Here is a 21,096-nt window from a genome sequence, read left to right as displayed (position 1 = left end):
TTGAACTGGAAGCACAGAGTCTTGACCCCTGGACCACTAGGGAAGCCCCTTGTTTGAGTTATTTAAGTGAATGGTAACTTACACTCATAATCATATAGAGTGACATTCAGGTTACATCGTGCAAACTGCAAAATCATTGGCAGATTATGTTGTGTAGTTTCCCCAATGATGCAGTGACAATGACCTAGCTTTATCATATTTTCACAGATGAGAGAAGATGAGCTGGAGAGTTACATAAGAGGTTTCTACAATTTTGTGTTTTTCATAAAAACATTGAAAATATATTGCTTGTGTTTTTTTAAAAATTAATCCACAAGTTCAATTAATAAGAATTAATCTTATGGGCAGAAGACTAAAATAGACATTTCTCCAAAGAAGACATAACAATGGCCAACCAGTAGGTGATAAGATGTTCTACTGCTAATTATTAGAGAAATGCAAATCAAAACCACAATGACGCATCACCTCAACATCGGTCAGAATGGCCATTCTTAAAAAGTCTACAAATAACAAATGATGAAGACGGCGTGAAGAAAATGGAACCCTCCTACACTGTTGGTGGGAGTGTAAATTGATGTAGCCACTACAGAAAACAGTGTGGAGGTTCCTTAAAAAGCTAAAAATAGAACTATCATATGATCCAGCAATCCCACTCCTGGGCATATAACTGGAGAAAATTCTAACTCAAAAAGATACATGCACCCCCATGTTCATAGCAGCACTATTTACAATAGCCGAGACATGCAAGCAACCTAAATTTCCACTGACAGATGAATGGATAAAGAAGATGTGAGATATATATAAATATATATATATATATGTGTGTGTGTGTGTGTGTATACACATACACACAATGGAATATTACTCAGCCATAAAAAAGGAATGAAATAATGCCATTTGCAGCAACATGGATGAACCTAGAGAATATCATACTTAATGGTAAGTCAGACTGAGAAAGACAAATATTATATGATATCATTTACACGTGGAATCTAAAAAATAATGCAAATGAGCTAATTTACAAAACAGAAATAGACTCAGAAACACAGAAAACAAACTCTTGGTTTACCAAAGGGGAAAGGGAAGGGGGAGGGATAACTGAGGCATATGGGATTAACGGATACATACTACAATACTATACATAAAACAGATAAGCAACAAGGAATTACTGTATAGCACAGGAAACTATATTCAATACTTTATAATGAATGACCTATAATGGGAAAGAATTTGAAAAAAAATATGTATATAAATATATAACTGAATCACTTTGATGTACACCTGAAACTAACACAATATTATAAATCAACTATACTTCAATAAAATATTAAAAATAGAAAAGAATTAATTTCAAAAATAAAAGAATTATGTAAAGAAAAGTTGGCCTTTGTACCTTTATCCCCCCACCCCAATTCCTCTGTCCCTCCAAAAATACACAACATGCCTAGCCTAGTACACATTATGTTTCTACACACAGGGTGCAGGTATGATTGCCCTGAATGTATATATTTTCTAGTTTTTAAATTTACTGTACCATGCTTAATTTACTGTACTATTTATTTTGAAATTTAAAACCATAATAAATAACTTTCTGTAAGCAACAGAGATATATCACCTTCTTAGCAATTCTTAGCAGCTCCTCATGCTGATGTATGATTTCTTTAACCAGCACTATAATGTTGGTCTCTTAGGAGGGTTACTATTAATACTCTTACAAAACAACACTGAAAAGAATATCTCGTCTATTTATCTGGTGTGACTGTGGTACAATTTTTGAAAAATTTTAATGGAACTCTTTATCCCAAGTATGCAAATTCAAAACTGGTATTCTCCCCTAATGCTCCTCCACTAATGCCTTGTCACTTTGCACTCCCGCTAATGGTGCATACAAATACCAACTTCCTATTTCCAATATTGCATATTACCTTTCTTTGCTGACTTTTTTCAAACTGATGGATTAAAATGTTATCCCTTCTGGGGGAGAGGTAAAATTGTCACTATATGCAGATGACATGATGCTATATACAGAATAACCCTAAGGACTCCATGCAAAAACTACTAGATCTAATAAATGAATCCAGGAAAGTAGCAGGATACAAGATTAACACTCAGAAATCGGTTGCATTCCTTCACACTAACAATGAAATACCAGAAAGGGAATGTAAAAAAACAATACCTTTTAAAATGGCACCAAAAAAAAATACCTAGGAATAAACCTGACCAAGGAGGTGAAAGAACTTATTTGCTGAGAACTATAAAACATTAATAAAGGGAATAAAAGAGGATTCAAAGAAATGGAAAGATATCCCATGCTCTTGGATTGGAAAAATTAATATTGTTAAAATGGCAATACCACCCAAAGCAATCTACAGATTTAATATGATCCCTATCAAATTACCCATGACATTTGTCACAGAACTAGATCAAATAATACAAAAATTTATATGGAACCATAAAAGACCCAGAATTCCTAGAGCAATACTGAGGGGGAAAAAAAAAAAAGAAAAACCAACAAAGTCTGGCACAACTCTCCCAGACTTCAGACAATACTACAAAGCTACTGTAATCAAAACAGTTTGGTACTGATATAAAAACAGGCATATGGATCAATGGAACAGAATAGAGAGCCCAGAAATAAACCCACACACCTACGGTCAATTAATCTTCGACAAAGGAGGCAAGAATATAAAATGGGAAAAAATCTCTTCAGCAAGTGGTGCTGGGAAAGTTGGATAGCCACATGTAAATCAGTGAAGTTAGAACACACTCTCACACCATGCACAAAAATAAACTCAAAATGGCTTAAAGACTTAAATATAAGACGTGACACCATAAAACTCCTAGAAGAGAGCACAGGCAAAACATTCTCTGATACAAACCATACAAATGTTTTCTTAGGTCAGTCTACCAAGGCAATAGAAATAAAAACAAAAATAAACAAATGGGACCTAATCAAACTTACAAGCTTTTGCATAGCAAAGGAAACCATAAAAAAAGAAACAAAACAAACAAACAGAAAAACAAAACAAAATGAAAAGACAACCTACAGAATGGGAGAAAATATTTGCAAATGATGTGACAGACAAGGGCTTAATCTCCAAAATATACAAACAGCTCATACAACTCAACAACAAAAAAATAACCCACTTGAAAAATGGGCAGAAGACCTTAATAGACATTTCTCCAAAGAAGACATACAGATGGCCAGTAGGCACATGAAAAGATGCTCAACATCACTAATTATCAGAGAAATGCAAATCAAAACTACAATGAGGGAGCACCTCACACCAGTCAGAATGGCCATGATTAAAAAGTCTACAAATAACATATGCTGGAGAGGGTGTGGAGAAAAGGGAACCCCCCTACACTGTTGGTGGGAATGTAAGTTGGTACAGCCATTATGGAAAACAGTATGGAGGTTCCTCAGAAAACTAAAAATAGAATAACCATATGATCCAGCAATCCCACTCCTGGGAATATACCTGGACAAATGTGTAATTCAAAAAGATACATGCACTCCCATGTTTATAGCAGCACTGTTCACAATAGCCAAAAGATGGCAACAACCTAAATGTCCATCAACAGATGAATGGATAAAGAAGATGTGATACATATATACAATGGACTATTACTCAGCCATAAAAAGGAACAAAATAATACCATTTGCAGCAACATGGATGCAACCAGAGATTATCATACTAAGTGAAGTAAGTCAGAAAGAGAAAGACAAATACCATATGATATCACTTATATGTGGAATCTACAATATGACACAAATGAACCTATCTACAAAACAGAAACAGACTCATGGCCATAGAGAACAGACTTGTAGTTGCCAAGGGGGAGGAGCGGGAGAGGGAGAGGGATGGAATGGGAGTTCTGGGTTGGTAGATGCAAACTATTACATTTAGAATGGATAAACAACAAGGTCCTAATGTAGAGCACAGGGAACTATACTCAATATCCTGTGATAAACCATAATGGAATATAAAAAAATGAATGTGTACATGTGTATAACTGAGTCACTTTGCTGTGCAGCAGAGATTGGCACACATTGTAAATCAACTATACTTCAATAAAAGAATGTTCATCTCTTTTTAATTCTAATGTGTTTTTTTTTAAGTTTAAGCATTTCTTCAATAACCATTCTATATGCAATTCATAATTCTGAAAATGGTCTGTAATATCCCTTGGGTTTTTTTCCCACTGGGTTTGCCTTTTTCCTATGGATCTTAACATCTTCTGTATAATTATGTGGGTCAGATTAGAATTCAGAATGTTATAGTGGTAATTATCTGCCTTCCATGTCCCTTTATGGTTATGAGATTGTAAGGGGTAGGGAAAGTGATGAATTTTAAAATATTTATACTCTACCTGAAATACAATAATTTGAATTTACAGAATAATTGGTGAAAATTTCAAAGACTCTTATCAAAATACAGTTCCCAAAATCTCAGATGGAGACACACAGTTATCATGAGAAGTAAGGACTGCCTAGTGTCCTGTCTAACCAATGGATAATCATCCATTCATAATGCTAAACAAATTCAGTAATACACATTTGTAAACAAATGAAAAAGAAGTAGCCAAACTGTTTTCAGATAATTTGTAGTCAACCACCTTTTCCCACTCTCTAAACTAACAGTGGTGGTATTATAAGAAATAGGTATTGTTGAGGATAAATTTTAAGATACGGAAGAAATGAAATTCATACGTGAGTCTCAAATGCATGCTTACATTAGTGACAGCTAACCTCTGCATGACATAGTTTGAAAAATGCTTCAACACTTCTTCAACTTGCATGAATCTAAAAAAATCTGAGTTGCTGTCACCGTGTAATATTAATCAAGAGGAAATATTTTCTATGTCAAGAAAATTTTTTTAATGTCATCTGGCATTTCTGGGGTCCCTCGCTTAGTTTATCAGCTATTGAGAAGCAACTTGTACATATATTTTTCATGGAAAAGCAAGAAAATATATTTTGCTGTGATGACAGAAGTCACTGCCCATAACTCTGTTATTTCCTGGGCATAGCATAGGTTCATAGTCCCAGACGCCCATCTGAACACAGCATAGAGGCATGCAGCCATCCACGGTCATCTGAGACCTACAGCAGCACCCAACATAGCTTCAGGGTCTGCTTTTATTAATCCAAATTGAATTGACTGAAACAGGAAAACAAATCCAAAAGCCTTTCCATTTTCTCCAATTCATTTAAACTGAATAACAGAAAACTCCAAGCCAACAAATTTGGAACAGTGATTTAATGCACCCAGATAGGCTCCATGCTTTGACATACATCTTCATGCAGGAAAATAATAAAACAAGTCAACCTGGAATTACGGGCGTTGACTTTTAATCATTTGGCTTGTTCTGAATGTGCTGCAGAATTTCCCTGAATAAACACTTTGGGTGGAATCAGTCATTTCTTCAAAAAGATTCCCCACCATTACCAGTCACAAACCAGACTAAATGTGCTATTCGGTTACAAACCACAGAACCTACATCCGTATGCTACCTACCACATGCCAACTGTTTCCCAACGCAGCATTACAACTCACGAGCAACACTTTGCTGCTTCCCATGGTGCCTAGGACACTTGGAATGGGCTAGAACTGACCAGGGCCAAGTAGACAGTTTGACTTTGGCCCAGGTCACTTACTGATGTCTGTTTTCCATCTGTCCCAGAAAGGAGTTATTTCTGCCTTGCTGCAAACACGTGAAAATGCACGGTGAGAATTCTTTTGACGGTGCGGAATGGAAACTCCGTCAGCGTAGCACGTGCACGTGCGCACACACACACACACTTACACAGAGGTATTTAAATGTACCAAGAAATTTCATGGGGATCCAGCAAAACCTCAACCCCAGTACTTAGGAAACTTAGGCACCTTATGAAATGTGCACTCGCCATCTGTCTCCATCATTCACATCTCAGCTTTTGGGAGACCTGCTCTATTTCTTCCAGATTGGAAACTTGCACACAGTCTAAGTGGACCCAGCAAGACCCTACTTACTCAGTCTCACCATGGTCCAACCTTCAAGTCACATGCCAAGTCTCAGAGACTTGTTTTTCAGTATGACAGGAAAATTATGACAATTCTGAAAGACTTGCCCCAGAACATGCCATTATGGTTTTATGGCAAGAATATGAATACAAAACAACATTTATTCCGGGGAAAAAGATGTCAATCTCTTTATCCCATAAGGCACTTAACTGAGACGTAATGGGTGTAAAGAATTCCTCTTCTTTTAAAAAAAAAATTTATTTATTTATTTGGCTGCACTGGGTCTTAGTTGCAGCACGTGGGATCTTCTAGTTGCAGCAGGTGGGATCTAGTTCCCTGACCAGGGATCCAACCTGGGCCCCCTGCATTCGGAGTGTGGATTCTTAACCACTGGACGGTCAGGGAAGTCCCCATAATTCCTCTTCTTGATTTGAACAGGGAAGAAGGACTTGCTTGAGGGAGTGGGGGGCTGATTATTTTGTTCTCCAGGTACCCAGCACATTTACATTTCCGTATCGGGAGATATACAGTTGCAAGATGCTAGCAAATTGAGGTTGGTTCTCTCCCTGAGAAGGAGGCATCTCTTACATTTCAAGTAGCGAGCTGGTTTCTTCCTTTTCTGTACTCAACTTAACACACATATTCTCAGTATTAGTCACCTATTTTGCTCACACAAACCTCGCCTCCCCAGTGACACTTCTAGAATAGATTATTTTCTTACGATTTAGCTACTTTGACTTGAACTGGGAACATTATGACTTATTTTCCTTGCTCTCAAAGTAACCAATTTGTATATAAAGATGTTTTTAGAAATTTAAACTAACCAATCCTCAAGAGTGCCTCAAAATTCTACCCCCCAGAGAGAGGCACAGAATATATTGGAGGTGCCTATCTGCACATATTGGATCTTCTTACACATTTACCTAACAATATACAGTATTATTTACATCTTTTCACAGCATCTTTCATGTTCTAGGATTACCCGTAAGTGCTAGATGCTATTCCACTGGATGAATGTAAGACAAGTTACTTAATAATTTTCTATTGTAAACAACTATGGGTTCACTTTTTGCTTTATAAAAATAAATACCTGAAAAAAAATAAATAAATACCTGGATTTGTGTATCTGTATGTTTAAATTTATTCATATTTTCTAGATCTTTGTGTACTTTCCCAAATATCTTCATAAACTAGCTCATGTGAAGTAAATCACATTATCAAGGAGTATATACACTTTAAAAATGAACATATAGTGAATGTATATAACCTAAGTTTGAGTATATTCATAAATTTATAATACCACCAAATTGTATAAAGGTTTCCATTTTCAGCCCTGCCCCCCTTTTTTTATTGGAGTAGAGTTGCTTTACAATGTTGTGTTAGTTTCTGCTCTACAGCAAAGTGAACAAGCTATACGTATACATATATCCCCTCCATTTTGGATTTCCTTCTTATTTAGATCACCACAAAGCACTGAGTAGAGTTCCTTGTGCTATACAGTAGGTTCTTATTATCTATTTTATACATAGCCCTTTTTAAAAAAAAAAAACATGATATTACTACTTTGTTAAATCTTTGCCAAAATAATAGGAAAAAAAGTAAAATCTTGCAAAATTATTTTTTGGCAGGAGGGATAGCAGTGAGGTTTGATTATTTTATATGTTTATTGGTTATTTTTTCTCTTATTCTAGAAATTGCCTGTTCACGTCTTTATTCATTTTTGTTTTGTTGGTTGTGAAGGCTATTTTGAGGGGTCAGTAAGATATCAGTTTTTTGCTTATTGATGTATGACCATTTCTGTCGAGGTAACTGTGTCATTTGAATTTTTATGTAGTGCATTTTGCATACAGAATAAATAAAATATCACGTTTTTCCTTTACACTTTCATTTCTAATTGTCATACCTGAGAATACTTTCCTTGACAGAACATTACGAAAGTCACCCATGGTTTTTTTTTTTCTTTTGGTTTTTCTGGTAGTGTTAAAGTTTTGTTTACTACATGTAATTTTTGAAAATCTATCTATAATGCATTTTGTTGTGTGGCGTGAGACAGGCATCCAGTTTTCATTAGAATAATCCATCTTTTCATGAGAGATTTGGAATGCCAGCTTTATGAACTACTGCTTCCATGTTACCACAGCCTTGTTTTCGTTACTTGTCTATTCTAGCATGTGTTTATTATTGTTTTTATTTTATAGTCCTCTATGTTCCAATGCCCCATCATCTCTCTCTTAGGTATTTTTCTGGCTGTTCTTTCACTCCAGATGAATTTTAGAAGTCAACAAAGGGAATCTGGCTGGGGTTGTTTTGAATTTTTGTAAAGTAATTTAGGGCGTATGAACATTTCTACAGTATTGAGCCGTCTCAGTGACAACTTATGCCTCCAGTTTCTGAAGCACTTTAATCTTCTTTAGCTTTATGGATTTCCTCATACTTCTCATTCATAGTACTTGTAAGTAAGTTTACTCCTGGGAATGTAATTATTTTGCTTGCTACTATGAATGCAGTATTTCTAATGCATTTTTTTTTTTGAGTGTTATTTGGATATAGAAAACCTTTTTATATAAGTACCTTTCCTAAGTGAATTCTTTTTTTTTTTTCTCTAATCCTTTTCAAACTTTTCTTTAAGGTTTTTAGTGACTAGCACTTTTATGAGATGGTTTAAACATTTTGGTGATAACGGAACACTTCTCTTAATCTGACTGTGCTTGGAAAGGCTTCTATTCTTTTGCTGCCTCGCCTGAGGCTGAGATTAGTTTAGTTCTCTCTCAGATTAAGAAAGGAGTAAGCACTTTTGATTTAACTAAGGAATCTTATGAAACTGAATGTCTTTTTCAGATGTCTGTTTTTGTGCAGTAGGGAGACAATCTCATTCTTTTAACTTTGCCATCGTGACCATTCTCATCAATGTGTTTACTAATGTTATCATAGGCTGATCCTTGGATTTCTGGCATGTAACACTGTCATGATATGCTCTTTATTGTTAAGTACAGATAGGTTCATTCCTTCCTGTATTCATTCATTCATTCAACCTGTATTTGACCATTTCAAACTAATATATGTACTACAACGTAATGAACGGAACGGAACGGAATGCAGTTCCAGCGTGTGCAAGGATTACACAGAGCAATACGATGGGGTGGTGTGTGACCACCTTAGTCACGGAACCCAGGGCACCATCTCTCTGAAAAGGTGACAATTTCAGCAGATGAGTGATGAGGAAGATCCAACTTTGACCGAATATGAGCTCTCTGAGTGGGGAATGGGGTTGGCCTCTTCAATGTACAAAAGGAATGCCAGTTTGGCGGTGGATTGATGACTGGTATTGAATTTGCTGTAAAACTAACGAATCTTTGGAAGGCCCCTTCTCTTCTAAGGCCCTGCGCCTAAATTCAGATTTTTTAGTTTTATATTCTTTTTAAAAATAATCTAAGCTTTACATCTCACAACATCTTTATCTGTGTCTGCTAATGACAGAAGGATAATGATAAAAGATGTGGTCTGATCAACTTCTGGCCAAGATATGCTAAGAAATATAGACTTTCCTGTAGGGATAATGGAAGATTTATAAACAAGGGAGTAGCTTGACCTGATATACATAATCTACGTACGTATATATGTTATATATTATACTATATATATATTAGACTTTGTTTTTAGAGGAGTTTTAGGTTCACAGCAAAATGGAGAGGAAGGCACAGAGAGTTTCCATACGTCCCCTGCCCCTCACATATGCACAGCCTCCCCCACTGTCCACACCTCCCTCCAGAGGGTACATCTGCTACAACCGATGAACCCGTACGGACACATCATCATCACCCGAATCCATAGTTTACATTAGGGTTCACCCTTAGTGTTGTACAGTCTACAGGTTTGGACAAACGCACAATGACATGTACCCACCGTTACAGCATCATACAGAATCATTTCACTGCCCTGAAATGCCTCTGTGCTCCACCAGTTCACCTCTCCCTCCTTCCCAATTTATAGTTTCAAAACATCATTCTGCTTCTTGGGCAGATAATGTACTAGACAAAGGGAACACTGGAAAAAAGGAAACGAGTTTCTATGAGGCACGATTTTGTTTGGCTCTTTGCATTAATATTTTAAAAATGAAACTAATCTAACTTTGGTCAGATTTGGCACTTGTAATATCTTCCAAAAGGCCTTTGCTCCAAAACAAATCTGCATCTATGTAAAATCTTTGGCATGACAGCATCCAAAAGAATATTTTAATCTCCTTTTTATTGTTTAGCTATCCGCAGACCAAAACAATGCAGACAATGGTTATGGCTCAAGTAACCTCTCAGGAAGTGGAAGAATCAAACTACAGATAGGCCATGGTCACCAAAGAAAGCAGACCATCTTCTACAGCTGTGTTCTTATGGCCGTGAAGGAGAGCTATGCTGGGGCCTCACACAGCCCTTCCTTCTCTAGATGTGGCTCTTTTGTGTGTTCTCATGACACCCAGGTATGCTTCCAGTAGCACAATAACACGCTTATACACACACACACACAGAGTCAACGCTCATTATTCGTGGTAGTAGCGTTCCATACATCACCACAAATACTGAATTAGCAAATACTGAACCATTGCTCCTAGAGGAAATACAGGGTTACGTGCCTATAAGCCTCTGGTCACATTTTCATCCACTGCCCATATATAACTTTGTTTTATGTGTGTTTTATGTGTGTTTCTGTTTAAAGACACCTTATTGAATATATACTGCGGATACACTAACGCTGAACGCACGTCCATCAGCACTATTATAAGTCAACCCTGAATAAAGCTTTTCCAACACCTATTTTCTCCATAAGACATGTCACAAACTTCTTACGCTGAGGAACACTACCTCAGTACTTCAGCACCACACCCAAGGTCATTTTAGGCAGCAAAATCATCAACCAAAAGGACAAAAATGCAAACAACGTTTTAGACCATGTAAAGGACACCTGTTTATAGTAGGAGAGCTGAAAAAGGCAGAGCACTGACCCCAGCTAGGGACATGGGCGGCACTGAACTAAACATTTTTACCACTGTGCACGTCCATGGATAACCACAAACATGCTGCAAGTATTGATTTGGGTTGCAAATAATTTAAGTAAGACAGCCTGAAAATACGGAATCTATAAAAAATGAGACTCAACTGTGTATCTCTTCTGCAACAGACTGTGAGCTTTTGAAGGGCAGGATGCAGACACGACCCATCCTTGTTCCAATGAAAACAGCATCGTGTCTAACCCTGGCTAATCCATAGACTATTGTTTTCAAACTTTAAAAAATTATAGCATTTTTTTTTTAACCTGAAATCCCAATAAAATAGGTAAACTTGATAAAAGTGGGCTTTCTCTGCTTGACTTTTGTCCTTCTCCTTGCCCTTTTGGGAGGGTAACATGAATTGAACAAGCCGTTATTACAAGCAGGCACCAACACTCTAGAAATCATGCTTTTCAGATTCTAGAATCTTAGTACAGTGCGTTTTTCCTTACCCAAAGGCGACTCACTCCTCAAGTGCAATTCCAGTGAAAGACCATGATACTTCCTCTCCCAGAAAACGAGAGATGAAACACCACGTATGATGCCTAGCTACATGTCATTCCTGAGCTGTTTGCAGTGTGAAAATGTCTAATATACAACAGCTGGAACCCCCGGGATGAATACTTCACCACAAACTGTAAGTTGTCCAGTCGGGATTTCAAATGTCCCTTTTCCCATCGGGAATTAATTAATTAATTCCAGCCTCCTGGAAGTAATTAATCTCTGCTCTGTGTGGAGTCCTGTTTCGGAGATGTGAGCCCCCAAGATCAGTTAAGACGCATGACTTAAAGGGAACTGCCACTGACATAACCATCTATGTAGGAGGACTTCTGGAGCTCTTTCAACGCATTTTTGCCTTATAACTCAGCCCTGTGTGAAGTTTTAGGAGGACAGTGCTTAAACGCTTGAGGTTTGATCATGTAAAATGGAGCAAAATTAGACCTTAATCTATGTCAACACCAACACAATGAAGTTTTCAGCAGACTTCGCCCTGGTTCTGGCAGAGGATTGGGGTGACATAGCTGACGGTTTACACGTCTGCCAGCCCTGCTTTTCTTTGCCTGCGACGGCTGTGTTAGGAAGTGTTCCCACAGATCCGATGGCTCCAGAAGCTGTCTGTGGGCACATGGCCCCTTTCACAAGCCCAACGTTCTGGAAGATATACCGACATAAAAACGAGACTCCAGGAGAGACAATGGCCAAACTGTTTCCTCATCCCATTACCTGGAAACCCACATGAGGAAGCATCTAGAGTTTCCTGGAGTGAAATTCTAGGAATTAGTGTGTATTAGTGATATGTCCCCAAGATGACTGTTCAGAGTGAGGGAGGACCAAGCACACTGATGGGGGGAGGATGGGAGGGTTAGAAGATCCAGGCTGTGAGGAGAGGCAGGGCTACGCTTCAAACCATTACTGTCGGTTCCGATCAGAGCCCTCAGTGTGAGCAGGGAACCTGGCTGGCGTCTGAGACCTGGGACTAGAGCCAGTTTGATGGGCCCCTGCAGACCCTCAGGCACCTGTAACGAGACCAGTTCCAAATCCCAGCTACGGTAGCACAGGGCTGTGAAAATACCCCTGGGCACAATCAGGATCCAGGTATCAAGGTCAGGCTGACCTCCCTGCTAAGACTGAGCTGTAGAGCAGATGAAGCTGCTCAGGTCAAAGGACGCATACGTCTACTGTGTGTGTGGTGTACTCTTTCCCCCGGCGTGCGTGATTTTCCTTTATTTCCCATCCAGGGGAAATAAACCGACTTTCTGGAAGAGCACCTAGATAGTTCCTATCCAGACTCAGAAGAAACGCTGTTTGATCTAGAAGGATTCTAAGACTCACACAATAACCCAAGACTGCTGTATTTTTGGCATTGCCGTAGTGCATTTGGACGAAGATACAGTCTTACTAAGAATAAACACTGATGAGATGCTCGCCCACTCTGTATGCATCACCATTTCAGCCTCAGCTGGCAATAAAATTTTCACGGAGCAAAAAATCATTACGTACACTGAAAATGTCAGTCCAGAAACAGGACAGTTAGGATCTTTCGTACGCTTCATTCACTCTCTAGTCTTAAGCAATTCATGGTGGCAGAAGAGTGTGTAAGACATTCACCGTATCAATTCTTTTCTCTTTCAAATTCAACTAAGCTTACCATTTAACATGGCTAGAAGGAACAAAAGTAGAACTATAAACTTTGTTTTTAAGAATTTTAGTTTTTACAATTCAAGTTTGTTTTCTTTTCTAAATGAGACCTAAAAATCCTTGCACTGAAGAACCGTAAATTGTCCAACATTTAAATAGATGCCTAAGTCTCTAGCATTGTAGATTATTTTTTAAAATGCTCTATCTTGAAAACAATAGGTTAACTGCAATGTTTTTTTTAGTTCTTGTTTTGTTTTGTATTTTGTCAATCTCAAAGGTTATACCACGGCTAATTTTGCCAGAAAAGCATGTTGTGCTAATAAATCTCTAGATAAATCTGTCTTTGTTCTTGTCAGGAAGCAAAAAGAGCTATCACACATACTTAAGCGTTCTAAAATGTGTTTCAGGAGGTCAAATTCATTCTGAGCTGTGATTTTTCTTCGATGATACAAATTTTCCTTTGCTATTTTAACAGGATAGCAGTTAGTAATAGAAAATGGTATAGAGAGGGGTTTTTTCAATTTTTAAAGGATTTGGTTAACTGACTTTGATTAAAATACTTCAATCAAGTGATAAACACAGATGAATTAAATCTACACAGAAGAAAAGCCAATGAAAACTGCAAAGCTGAAGACAAAGAAATTAAAATCTAATAAAACATTTTAAACTGTTTCTCCTGTATTAAGTAGGTTGGAAGAGAAAACATGATGTGATGGGAAGAAACTCAGCTGGAAATGGAGCAGGAAAACCGAGACCTCAGTCCCCAGGGTAACACCATTGAGTTCGGCCACCTCACAGCTTCACTGCCTACATCTGTGTGATTAAGGAACTGGCTTAGATGACTTGGTCTTGACACAGAAATCCTCACTTACCTCCTTCTGACCTCAGTTCAAGTGTCACTCTCAAGAAAAATGACTCACTGATCCCCAAGTCTACATGAGTTACTCCTTCATGTCAGGTAACAGATACGTGACTCACATTTTAAAAATCGTCTGCTTAACATTTGTCTTTACCAAGAGAATACACATTCCATAAGGGAGGAAATAGGAAGTTTGTTTGGAATTCTGTTTTGTTCACTATTTCTTCCCCAGTGTTTAACCCAATCCTTGGCACATGGTAGTTAGTTAACAAATATTCATTGTAGGACTTCCCTGGTGGCACAGTGGTGAAGAATCCACCTGCCAATGCAGGGGATACGGGTTCAAGCCCTGGTCCCGGAAGATCCCACATGCCACGGAGCAAGTAAGCCCATGCGCCACAACTACTGAGCCTGTGCTCTACAGCCCGCGAGCCACAACTACTGGGCCCTCGTTCCTAGAGCCCGTGCTCCGTAACAAGAGAAGCTACCACAATGAGAAGCCCGTGCACCACACTGAAGAGCAGCCCCCGCTCGCCACAACTAGAGAAAACCCATGTGCAGCAACGAAGACCCAACGCAGCCAAAAATAAATAAATAAAATAAATAAATTAAAAAAAAATTCATTGTAAAAGGGATAAGTGAATTAATGAACACGAACTGTTTGATACAGCCCTTCCCTTTTCATGTTGAGGAAACAATTTACGCAACATTTTTCCAGATAATCAACCACATATTTTTTTAGTCCCTTTTTGGAGAGCTACCTATGTATCCATTATTTTGAGATACCAAGAACCCTCAGCATTTAGCTTCTTAAATTTGGACGTACATATACTTTTTTTTTTTTTTTTTTTAAATAGAGAGAAAGTCTTTTTATTTATTTATTTATTCATGGCTGTGTTGGGTCTTCGTTTCTGTGCGAGGGCCTTCTCTAGTTGTGGCAAGCGGGGGCCACTCTTCATCGCGGTGCGCGGGCCTCTCACTGTCGCGGCCTCTCTCGTTGCGGAGCACAGGCTCCAGACGCGCAGGCTCAGTAATTGTGGCTCACGGGTCCAGTTGCTCCGCGGCATGTGGGATCCTCCCAGACCAGGGCTCGAACCCGCAGTCTCCTGCATTGGCAGGCAGACTCTCAACCACTGCGCCACCAGGGAAGCCCCATATACTTTTTTATAAGGAACATATTCCCATTGTGTTATTTATAATTGGAAACGCCAAAAGGGAGGAGCAAGACTTTTTTATCTCAGACTGTTGTGTTTTCTTTTTTTTTTTCCCAGCCTTGAAACACTATTGGACCGTACCTGGTACGAAGGTGAACACAATTTACACTCTCTCTCATTTTCCCAGTTGGTAATATTAGTGTTTATATCGACAACCCATGCTGTCTACCTCACAGGCTATGCTTGCCAGAATGATAAAGATAATGATGAGGAATCTTTTTTTTTTGAAAGCACCATATGTAACAGTTATTGACTGAATGTGTCTCCAGCCACCCTCCATTTGTATGTTGACACCCTAACCCCCATGTGATGCTGTTAGGTCCTTTGGGAGGTGATGAGGTCATGAGGGTGTCACGCTCATGGTGTGATTAGTGCCCGTAAAAGACACCCCAGAGGGCCCCCTCATACCTTCTACTATGAGAGGACACAGTAAGAAGACGGCCATCTATGAACCAGGAAGCGCGTACTCACCAGACACCGAATCTGCTGGCACCTTGATCCTGGACTTCCAGCTTCCAGAACTGTGAGAAAGAAACGTGTGTTGTTTATAAGCCACCCAGAGTACGGTATTCTATTGTACAGCCTGAACAGACTAAGACAATAACATGGTGTTACCATTCAGAATACCGTAGCCCTTGCATATACTCTTTGGACTGATGCAAAATACAATGAATAACCTCCTAAAATGTAGAATGTTAGGGGGCTTAGGGACAAAATGAAAACATCAATAGAAGATCATTCATTTCTATCTTGGTCATTAGTCAAAGTTCATTCTCAGTTGTTCTCACTGACAACATTCTGTAACTTCAAGACGAAGTGACCATATTAAAAAACCACATTGCTAGGCAACCAAATTACAACTACCTTCCTGAAGAATAATCTAAAATGTCAAATAGTAATTTAGCCCCAGCCGAACTGGAACAATCAGTTCTCAATGGCCATTTCAGCCTTTCTAGGAACTGACATGATTCAAGTCGTTGAAGCTTTCATTTGCTTTTTGGGATATTCATCTTTGGAGGTCAGAATTTTAACCATCACTGTTAGAAAGCTTCTTTCTCTAGCTTTATACAAAGTCCTGACGTTGGTTTGGAACCCTGAGAACCTGCTTTCTATTCATCTCTCTTCCTTTTGGTCCACGCTAACTCATATTGGAAGTGAGAGGATATGACAGACTAAACCACACTTGAGAAAACATTTCATCATCGCGTTCAGTGCAAGTGACGTGGCCTGGAATCTGAGAACTGAGCCTGTAGCGAGGAACCCAGGATGATAAAAGATTTGACCTTTGCCAATGCACTGATGTCAGTTACAAACTCTGGGCTTACTGATCTTTCAGCAAGGTGGTGGAGATGGAAATAGAGCTGGCTTTCAATAATCACTGCTCTTCTGTTTTGTCTATTTTACTATAATATTATATATATATAGATGAGATCGTATATCATCATATATATAACATGTATGTGATTATATATGTTATAAATAAAATACATACGTAAATAAAATTATATAAATTATATACCTACACATGTGTGTGTATATATATAAACTATACACAGGATTTTGTCTGTAATCCACTTTTACAGGCATCTTTTGGTGTCTAACATTATTCACGCAAGAATACAAACACTGTCCAAATCCTGTTTCCTGTATACTTGGGTTTTGACTGTAATATTTTGGAGCAGCAAACAAAACCGCGCTGAAATGAAATCATGGTGCGCACAGCCCCCTGGAATGCCCGGAAACTTCCCAGCAATTCACTTGCCAGGGTCTAACAGAGAAACTGTTCCATGGGATAAATATGTTTGTTGTATGAGTAACTAAAACTACTTGGGACATTTGATACAAGTCTACAAAATAATGTATTGTTTATTATGCGTATTTACTTCAGCCCATAACTAATCTGACATGACTCATCTTGTAAGGAGGCAAACAGTCCAAGATATGAAAATGTTTATGAACCTGTGTTTAATTACATAGTAGTACTGCTTACATTTAAACACCTGGGAAAATAATATTTTTAAATGGAACAATGAAAATAATTTATCTTTAGGTCTCAGTTCTATAGCCGAGCCAAATGCTGGCCATATTGCATTTGCTAAGGTCAGATGTTGTTTTCAAATATTCTGTAAAAGGAGGAAAATTCAGCTTATTTCGTGAAACCACGGGGTTTAGAAAGAGAACTTATGTTATCTGATAAGAACGAATGCTTTATACTCCAGTGCAGATAAGGTTTAGGATTTTTCACTGTTCACAAATAAACCATGCATCAACAAATGGGAGCAATATTAAAAGTAATCTTATTCAATCCTTTTAATTGTAAGGATCTGAGACCCCTGGAAACTTAATGGAGTCATGACATATAAACCAAATCCCCAGCAAATGGATGTAAAGGAAACACAGAGATGCTTTCCAATCACCTTAGACATGTGCTATTATTACCAGGCTTTGAAGTGTTCCCAAGTTGCAAATTTGCAAAGCTCTCCAAGCTCTGTCCTTTGCCACACTTTGCTTCGTGCAGGAATCTGAGGAACTTAAGGCACGTTGCAAATACTAACTACCTGTGAGTAGGCAAAGCATGTAAGAGGGCATAACTCGAAGAAGATAAATATTAGCCCCACTTGACCGTGATGCCAACTAAGGTACGGAGGCCGCCTCAACTCACGCCCGGTGTGTGGAACTGGAAGACAGTCCACAGATGCCTTCACTAACTGGAACCACACCCTTCCTGGTTCCCCCTGAACCTTGTGGAAGGAATTACGGCAAAGCTCTATCGGAGCACCGTGTCCAGAGTTACCATGCCCCTGACAAGTTCCTTAGAACTGATGTGTCAAATAACCATTTAGATTGTAGGTCGGGTCTAAGTCAAGCTGTGTGCCTATTACACATGCGTATTCAGAAATGAGGAACAGGGACCTAAATGTCCATCGACAGATGAATGGATAAAGAAGATGTGGCACATATATACAATGGAATACGACTCAGCCATAAAAAGGAATGAAAGTGAGTCATTTGTAGAGATGTGGATGGACCTAGAGCCTGTCATACAGAGTGAAGTAAGCCAGAAAGAGAAAAACAAATACTGTATATTAACGCATGCATGTGGAATCTAGAAAAACGGTACAGATGAACCTATCTGCAGGGCAGGAACAGAGACGCAGACGTAGGGAATGGACATGTGGACGTGGGTGGGGTAAGGGGAGGGTGGGATGAACTGGGAGATTGGAACTGACATATATACACTACCACGTGATAAACAGATAGCTAGGGGGAACCTGCTATAAAGCACAGGGAGCTCAGCTCGGTGCTCTGTGGTGACCTAGATGGATGGAATGGGGGAAGGGGGGAGGGAGGTCCAAGAGGGAGGGGATATATGTATCCATATAGGTGATTCACTTCATTATACAGCAGAAACTAACACAACGTTGTAAAGCAACTATACCCCAGTAAAAAAAAAAAAAAAAGTAGAAAAAAAAAGACAAAAAAAAAAAAAAGGAATGAGGAACAGGGACCTACCCGTCCACATGTTCACACACTGGTTGTGAAATGAATATAGATGCAGGTCTCAAGTTTTCTTAATTCCTTGAATAAGGGGCCCATTGCAAGCAAACTACTTAACCTCAATGAAGAAAACAAAATGAATGTATATGCATGTGTCCTGGGGCAAGGTCTATCTTCAGCAGGCATTGTGGCCTGTGAAGAATAAAGCCTGACTCATGTCCCTCAGGGGCTTGCATCTAAGTAGGAAGGATGGGCCTCATGTGACCAAAGAGGCTTAAGTAACAAGCTGGAAATGACACCAACAACAGACGGATGGGAGTCAATCTGTATGGGGCTCGGAGCAAGGGATTAGAGTGCGGAAACGTCACCTTTCTGCATAGTAAATTAGTCTGGGTGTGTGGAATGGACTGGCCCAGCTGACGTTCCTTTATCAAAGTAGCACCGGAAGGCAGTACGCTGTCAGGATGAGGCAAACGTCACCTCTGCAACTGTCTCCGTCCCCAGGACCGAATTCCATGAAGCCAAAAAAGGGAAGGAGTCCTCCGCTCAAGGGGGCCAAATGATTCTCCTCTTACTTCTAATTTCGGCCGCTGTATGTGCATCTCTCAGGGTCAGCTGGGGATGGGAAATCCCTCTGTCCTAGGAGAAGTGCCTCCCACCACACAATGTGGGGGGCGGCAGCGGGGCTGCCCTTGCTTCTGGTCCCACCAGAATAATTTCATCAGAAGACCACAGTTTGCTCATCTCTTCCCTGATATCCATCCATTCACACAATGAGTATGTGCCAAAGATCTGAGCGAAAAGCTCATTTCCAACACTACATTCTGTAACCACAATGCAGAACAACAGAGATGGGCCCCCGCCTTTTGGGACTTTGGTGTGACATAAATAGGCTTTCCTGAGTGTAAAGAGATGGGTCGTTCAGTCTTAAATAACTGCACAAGGTCCAGGCCAGGCCCTTATGGTCCAGTATGCCCATCTCAGGTCTGCACCTTTGGAAATAGCTGCTCACACTGGGACACACAGAGCTGGACCAAGACAATCAAAGCCTTGATAACCAAACATCTCCAATCACCACACATTTTATATTCATGCTGAGAAAAGCAAGATCCTCGTGAAAAAAAAAAAAAATCCACCTTCCAGAGAGACACAGCTGAGATTCAACCAATTACAGCAAGTTCCTACATCAGACTGAACCCTATTTCCCGGCCCTCTCCACCTCCAGGACCGAGAGTCAGTCTGCAAATATTCACAGAACAGCTTTCGAGAAAAGGTGGAATTGTCAAGCGAGGACAGACTTGGAAATGCTTGTACGGCCTCAGGTGAGACGGGGAGCATCACGGGATAGGGGGCCTGGGATTGAAAGAGGGGCCTTACCACACGCTTATCCTGTGCGGTAAGGAATCCGTGGGCCTGGGTGTGGCATGGGGGCTGAGGATGTGGAAGGAGCCTTGTGGCCTTGGAGGACGGAAAGGCTGCTCTGGTGAACTGACCAGGCTGGCGAACAGTCCGTTCACGGGGAAGAGCAGTAGGGGAGAAAGGAGACAGCAGGTTTGACCAACCTGTGTGAGTCTTGACAATTAGACTACATTGATCTATTTCCCTCTTTCCCCAGCGTTCTGGAAAGCCTTGGGTCTCCCGTGGAGGTGTGTGTATTTCTCCTGGAGAAACTGGGGCGGCATGAAAGACAACTCTAAAGAGATCAAAGCACCACCGTGGGAGGGATGGGCCTGTGTGGTCTGCTACCTGGGGGAGGTTCTAGAAGCACCTGGAGGCCATGGCCTCCCATTCCTGCCACCAGCCTGCATCCCAGGCCATTCCTCTTTCCCCGACACGTCTCCTACTGACTTGTACTGAATCGGGTGCAAAAATCTGCTCCCACTTTCTAAGCTTTTGAAAGGAATCCTGAGCCATGTCTTTCAGACCCAGGGCGAGGACATTCTGACAGCTGCTTTACTGGAAGGGCATTTTTGACCCTCGTGAAGCCTGGAGAAAAAAAGTGTCAGGTTGACAGTGATAGCCACATAACGCAGAAAAAAACAAACTAACATGCTGACAAACTGTGCACACACAATACAATATTCACTGATTCACTATTCACTGATTCACTATTCACTGATTCACTGATGATCTTTCTTCACTGTTTATCTGACATTGTGTATTATAAGAATTTCAGAGCTTTCTTTAATAAACCTTATTTTCATCTTTCTGCCCAAGAAAACACTAGTTAAGACTCAACTGAACTATGGAGAATTCCAATACAGAGAATCTCCCTCTAAGCCTGACCACATTTAGTGCAGAGACTGGAGCTAACTGAATGAAGCAATAGCCCTTCTGTAG

The 21,096-nt window shown here is 39.7% G+C and overlaps 1 long non-coding RNA gene across 17 annotated transcripts in view; it reads right to left on the bottom strand.

The window, feature by feature from the left end:
* LOC132356824 (uncharacterized) overlaps positions 1-21,096 on the bottom strand; it is a 551,323-nt gene that overhangs the window by 129,131 nt on the left and 401,096 nt on the right. For 16 of the 17 annotated variants that reach the window (XR_009500095.1, XR_009500102.1, XR_009500103.1 and 13 more), the window contains one exon: positions 15,730-15,779. The exons of the other annotated variant lie outside the window; for it this stretch is intronic. This is a non-coding gene — a long non-coding RNA (uncharacterized LOC132356824). The remainder of the gene's footprint in view (positions 1-15,729; positions 15,780-21,096) is intronic. 17 annotated transcript variants of the gene reach the window in all.

The sequence above is a fragment of the Balaenoptera ricei genome, chromosome X (assembly GCF_028023285.1).
Source record: "Balaenoptera ricei isolate mBalRic1 chromosome X, mBalRic1.hap2, whole genome shotgun sequence".
NCBI lineage: Eukaryota > Metazoa > Chordata > Mammalia > Artiodactyla > Balaenopteridae > Balaenoptera > Balaenoptera ricei.
This window is presented reverse-complemented; position numbering and strand designations above follow the sequence as displayed.